Source organism: Pleurodeles waltl, chromosome 3_1 (assembly GCF_031143425.1).
Source record: "Pleurodeles waltl isolate 20211129_DDA chromosome 3_1, aPleWal1.hap1.20221129, whole genome shotgun sequence".
NCBI classification, from domain to species: Eukaryota; Metazoa; Chordata; class Amphibia; order Caudata; family Salamandridae; genus Pleurodeles; species Pleurodeles waltl.
This window is the reverse complement of record NC_090440.1, coordinates 315,334,826-315,341,731: the sequence shown is the minus strand read 5'-3', so window position 1 is coordinate 315,341,731 and position 6,906 is coordinate 315,334,826. Positions and strand designations below refer to the sequence as shown.

The window sequence follows — 6,906 nt, the reverse complement described above, 5'->3', positions numbered from 1 at the left end:
ATTTTTGCTTTGCATTCAGATTCAGTCACTTCAAGGCTATGTTGTCACTAAATGTCAGTTCTAAAATTGTGATCTTAATTTCATACGAATGTTGCTTTCATATAATGTATTAAGGGTATGTTATTGTCATTTAAGGAGTCTCTCCTACAGACATTTGAGGTTTTAATATTGATAACCACATTAAAGTATATAGAGGTATGTATATATTTACTATATACCTCCACATCTATGTAAGATATATGAATTGTCAAGGTAAACATATATGAAGTTAAGAATAGTAAATCTATAATTATTGCTATACACTTACCTTCATAACATAATTGTTGTCAATATTTTCGCATGACGATAGGTTTGCCCTAGATATTCGAACATAAAACTTATAAGGAACAAAACACAAATGGTCCAATAAGGGTCCCTAGTTCTTTGACCGAGGTGTAGGCTATGCCGTAGGGCTGGAATGAGTGTTAAAGGGAATAGGGAATATATAGTTATAGAAGTCTGAGAAGTCTAGTAAGCTACCCCTTTACGACAGTGTACTAAGTACAGCTGTAAAGGACCAAGATTTTAAGTGGGTCAGCCATCATGGTCTACAGAATTTGGCCCACCAGAGAATGATTAACCAGAATTCTCAAAAAGTTCTATTAAAGATGATGAAAGAAAAACAGTCTATTGAAGTTAGACATCAGTACAGTCAAATGGTTTGCAATCTTTAAGAAGTAGGATTTATGGTCCAAACATTAAATAATGACGACCAGAAGCAGGGTCAGTAGTCAACAATGTTTGAAATAGACTGTGTCTGCAGACGTTTGCCTAGAGTTCACAAACGTCAGTTTGTAAGCCTTTATTTCTAGCAGAAATAACTATACAGCAATATATACCACTAAAGCTCCATCTTCCACATGCCTGATGGTTAACACGCATTTCATATTTTCAGATGCTTCAACTTAATTGTTATTGATAGTAGTATTTTCCTGTTACATCCACGTTATGTATGGCTAGTTGATAACTGTGTTAATTTGTTAATTCCCCATATATTAGCTCTTGAAAAACTCAATAAAGTGAAAGACAATTGCCCAATGGCATTATGGTATGTACAGACTAGATCTACAGATAATTAAAGGTTACAAAATAGTCATCTTTAACTGTTGTGTTTTAACATTACAATTTTAATAGTTTCTTGCCACTAGGCAAGTCCAACAGATTATTCTCAAAGACATTTTCAGCATTCTGCTGGATCTTAAACATCAGTCTGAAAAGTGATTAAAAATGAGAAGTCAGTAACAGTCTCTGGAAAATGAATGTTGATTAATTGTAAGGTGACTGACGGAACAACAATGTAGCCCATTCTTAAAGTTGAGGGAGATTATTTTTGAACAACAGCCACAACATTTAAAGGGACATGACATTAAAAACTTTAACCTCAACAGAAATGGACAGTTTTTATATAGCGTACAACACAGGTCACTTGCACATGGCATCTCTAATGAAATGCAGAGTAGATGCAACATAGATAACTGAACTGTGTACACCTCTGAAGAATGAATGTAGAATAATTTGACTTTACTTATCCTGATTGCTTCTTTTTGTGTTTGTTAAGTTTGAATTTTCTTTCACACAGAGTGGGCGGAACTTGGAGAAGTGTGAGAAGCAGGTGAAGTACTAGTAGCCCGGCCTTCACTATCAGAGTCATATTCTTCAGCTTTTCTCATGCATTGACAACCACCACATTTTATTAATATAATCACGATTACAACAAGAAGTGGAAGACTGAGGCAAAGGCCTATGATGAGTGAATAATTAATATCGTCCAATACTTTCTCAAGTTTGGCTTTCTGGATGCCCGAGTCTAGACTGCCACCAGTTCCTTTATCTTTGCACGTTGGAGGGGCCCAGCCTGATTCACAGTGACAGTTGCCTTTATTGTTGCATACTCCTTTGCCACTGCATGTTGTATATGCAGAACACTTATTTCCTAGGGACGATCTATGAACACACTTCTGCTGTATACATATTTTGCCCTCATCACATTTTGATCCATCTAAAACAAAAGCTGGGTCTGTTAGATCAGAATTCTGTAAAACATCTATGGACATGCAGACAGAAGATTTTGCAGAGTAGTAAATTACAGGTGCCTTTGCAAATCTGAAAGGCAAAGGGTTTGAATATGCACACTGCAATTTTCCACACATAGCATCTTCAACAGTGCATCCGAAAAATGAACCTTTAGTAGCAGAACCACAATTGCCAAACCTGTCCTGATGAATATTAGCTTGCACAAAGCACAAAGCATCAGCTATGTGTGAACTTTCTCCAAAGAGTTTCTTACATTGTGCATCTGGATTTTGGCATTTACCTTTGTAGCAGTACCACTTTTGATCACCACATGCATTTCCATTTTGTTGAAAGAGGTCATCTGGGCAAACTGGTGATATCCCATCACAATACTCTGGAAGATCACATTCATCAGTTACATCCCCACAAAGAGTGCCCTGAGAAAGAATCTGACAGTTATTACAGCATGCTCCCCATGCACATTTAGCATTTTCTTTCAATTTACAATTACTGTCACAACATGCATCAGTTGTACACTCAGTGGCTGTTCCGCAATCACAATCTTCTCCATCATCTACAATCTTGTTTCCACAGATTCGAGGATAAAACTGTGCCCTTGGAGCTGGCTCTTTCAGGAGGCAGGTTGCCTTAAAGGTTGAAACGAATGTCCCATAATCTGCCACACTGCAGCTACTAAAAGTGTTTGCACCAAATGTGTTGCCAATGTTTGTGTTCATTATGCATGTTGTTCCAGAACACTGACAGTCTCTGTAGTTGTCATGAATTAAACCAAGGTTATGGCCCAACATGTGGGCAACTAGCATTGAAAATTTCTCAATACCTTGATCCTGCGGGTACACAATTATTGCCCCATTATGTTGAGAACACATTCTTCCAAAGAATGTCAACCCACGACCCATGCTTGAGTCATATGAGAATAAGACCGGAATATCATAGCTTACTGGTTTGGGCCAAATTGAGTGAATCCAAGACACAAACCTGTCAAGCTTCTCAAGCGTAGTGCCATTCAACAGGTCCACCTGATCTGAAGAGGCCCAGATATCCAGGGAGATCATAAAGATGTGTATGTCCAAGGGACTAAACCTGGTGTTGAGATAGCTCACTAGCAGGACCATGTTATCTGTTACAGTAGAAACACTTGACCCAAAACTGTCAAACAAGTCCTTTGTGACAAATATCGCCAATTCCAAAAAGCGAGTTGTCTGGCTAGCTGGTGCTGGTGCTGGCCTGGCTCGATGCAAGTTTGACAGCTGCTCTTGTACTGTCCGGTTGCTGTGTGGGTCTGTGTCATTGTCCGTGAAGAGCATATCATCCTCGCCCAAGCTGTCCAGTCGGTGGAGTAAGTGTCTGAAACCATGAAGGGCGTGGAAGGGCTCAATGGCATAGCTGATGTTTGCAAGTTCCACGAGCCCCCTCAAACCAGCGCATGTTCTGAGTGTGACGGCTGAGTTTGGGCTGTCCAGAACGTAGCCCTGATAATAGCAATCCTTCTTGAGAGGCTGGAGGTCTTGTGGTGAGGTGTACTGGTGGCCGTTGACGTACAGCCTTAAATCTGAGGGAATGAAATTCTGCCTTTCCAAGTAAATGAAGTGCTTCTCACCTCCAAAGGCCATTGCATATAGCAAGGAATCTGTGCTCTCGTCACTCTTTGGCAGCAACCTTCGAGGTATCGTTATTTCAGACACAGAGAAAAACTTATCTAGACCGACGCAAGGCGTCAGGCTACAGAGTAGAACGGCGAGGGCAACGGCCATGTTAGGTGTCGCCCATGTTAGATGTAGCCGTGCTCCTCCTCATCGAATAGTTTTAGCCTTGTCTAACATTGCCCTGACTTTCCGCAAGCGTCTGACGCAGCCCACTGTCACAGAAGTGCTCGTGGGAGTTAAAAGTGCGAGACGCACATGCGTCCCTTGGAGATTGGCGAACTTGGAGGGCCGCGCGGGAGACGTAAGGTATATTAGAATTTTGACAGTTGAGGCAGGTTTCCCTTTCCACTTAATAATCGAGCCATACCATTCTTAAATGGTAAATGAAATACACTGATAAATGCTCTGAAAAGAGGTACAAGAAAAGGGATTTACAAACCTGCATGCCCGTGGGGGGAGCTCTGTGCCACTCGGAACCATTTCCACAGAATAACCACCATTTCCGAAAACCTTAGCAGAGACAGTAGACATAGAAGCAGGACGAAAGGATTTGGGGACCTAAGGGGCTTCGTGCTCCAATGACAGCACATATAGAAATAAAGGAACGGTTACACTGCATGCTACCTTTGGCAGAATGGTCCCAAGTTTAGATATCCGTTGACAGAAACAGCATTTACTAAGCTCAAGCAATTATTTGAAACCACAATTCCATACTTGTATGTGATCAATCATAGTACAGTAAATGTACGTATGTGAAAATAGTGGAGCACTGGCTATGCACAGTCATGGGCTGACGTGAAAGCCCCTCCACCAATTAAGAGGAGCTACATATATGTGCGTTTTAGTGCAATGCATCAGAGACACCCACTAAAATGCATTAGATTAACCTTAGATGCATGGCAGCATAATTGACAGTGCCAACAGCCTGAAAGCATAAAGAAATTTTATTTTTCAAAAAATTAAGAGGGGTATTTTGTTTTTTTCTATTAAGTTGCACTGGAAAGGGGACAATTTCAAACGTGAGAAAGCTAAGTTAAAGCTAGTTTTAGCTTTAAAAATCCTGAGTCTTGTGAGCGCTGATTTCAGCAGGAATCATTTTTACATATATTTCTGTGTGTGATTTAACATATGAAATATACTAATGGTTGAATTTAATACGTATCACAAAATTGTACCTTTTTGACTGGCCGCCAGTGAGTAAAAGGCCTGCACATGCACTCTGAAAATAATGTGCTAATGCTGTTTAAAAGTACTTCTCCTTTAAGAAGGGTTTTCTGTTTAGTTTATTAGCTGAAATAATATGAGTATTTCTTGTTTTCTGCTGGGCCTGAGCTGAACAAGGCCACAGCGAGAAGTTATCTCACTTGCAAGTTCTAGCGAAAGTATCAAGTGTATGTGCTCCTGTCCGTTGCATAACAAACTTTTTTGTTTTAATCATAATCTTGTTCCGTGCATCAATTAATAAAATTTCTTTCTTTCTAGGGAAACGGCACAGCACAGAATATTGCCATATCTTTGTAACCACTGGCTAGTTGAAGCAAATCCGGAAGATGCCAAACAAAGAAGCCTACAAATGAAGGACAGAAGAGGAAGTTACAACGCTACATTTAGAATAGTTTGGGGTTACGTAAATGAATTTTAGTCCTATGAATGTCTTGCAAATTCTTATTGTATCACTTCTAGACATTGCCGGTATCTGTTGTTTTTGTAATTGGATGTTCTTTCTTTGCCTGATGCTTTTGTCCAATAGAAAAGAAGTAGTAGATTCAATTTAATGATGTGCGCAGAACTTTCTGGGAGGATTGAGCATTTGTTCATTCTTGCTGAGGGTCATTGTTCCTGGGTGACTACTTGCCACTCTTCATTCCTACTTCGTGATCTGCTACTTTGACACTTCATCCCTTGCCAGATAGTCTATTGACGTTCTGGTACTTTATTATTTTCTGAGTTTACCTTGCCTGTTCAATGCTGAACTAATACCCTGATCGTTTAGTGATCTTATAGTCCAAATTCTAAACCGTCCCCATTTCCCTGTTCCTGTCCTGATGCTGTGGTACCCCTGATGAAGCAGAAGCCGACTGCTGACAATCCCTAGGGATAAGCAATTATGAGAAATCTGTGCAATGTTATTTGTCTTTTGTTTTTCAGGTACCAACTGCTACTGTTTTACTAAAACTTTTGCATGAAGCCCAACATGCTAATGATAATCTGAAGTTAGTGAGGTGTTACCTTTATATGTACAGATTGTTATCACTCTACTGTTGACTAAATGTGTGTAAGTTCTCTTGCTCAAAAATTGTTGCTGTTGATTTGTTTTGTCACTATTGAAGTTGTTCTTATTGCTTTGTTGAAACTAAGATTCTTTTGGAGGTTCCGGCAGCTTGTGATGTTTCTCTATTTGTACCAATTCGTGTTGAGACTAATTTTCGTGACCTTAGCATTGTTAATATAGGGAAATAAACATTTTAATTGATACCCAAGGTTTGGTTATTCATGGCCAACTGGGTCATGGTGCGTTCTTTACTGACTCTCAAATGATTTACATTGTTTGATGTTTGTTATTGTGCTTTACACCACTGGCTTCAATATAATATAAACAAATCAAAAGATTCATTGACCTCTAGCGATGCCGTCAGCTTACTATAATCAATATCACTAAAAATAGATAAGCCGAGGGCGCGCCAACAGTTTTGGTAGCAGAATTTGATGGTTATGTCTCTTTAAATTATTGGGACAGTATTGGTTGTGTCTCTTTAAATTATTAAAGTGCAGCTGTTTTTATTCGAGATTTCTTGTTTTAAAATGATGCAGAATATGGAGAAGGTATGTCCCTAAGTGCCCAAGGTGACTTTCCCTGGTCCTTGGAGTTTGCTTATGTTTGTGGGGAATGTTCTCAGCATTCTGTTGACAGGTTGAATGAAGTAGATTATGCGCTTGCACAACTTTAGCTAACTCACAGGTGAAATGAGTTGTTTGAGAGGCTTTAGGGAGTTTGCGTACTCCAAAATGATGTTGTAGAAAGAGTTTGCCTACTCTGAAGTGTGAGAGTAGGGAAGTTGGCGAAATTAATATGTGTGTGGCGCTTGGTGCTCAAAAATTGTCCATGTGGTTGTTGGTATATGGACCTGGCGTGGTCTGAGACTCCTGAGTATATTGAAAAGTGTATGGAGACAATTGTTTTTTGTTG

At 39.6% G+C, this 6,906-nt stretch overlaps 1 pseudogene; it reads right to left on the bottom strand.

Annotated features, from left to right (window-relative positions):
• Positions 1 to 1,236: 1,236 nt before the first annotated feature.
• Positions 1,237 to 4,179, bottom strand: LOC138283500 (disintegrin and metalloproteinase domain-containing protein 9 pseudogene; annotated as a pseudogene).
• Between the last annotated feature and the right edge of the window lie 2,727 nt (positions 4,180 to 6,906).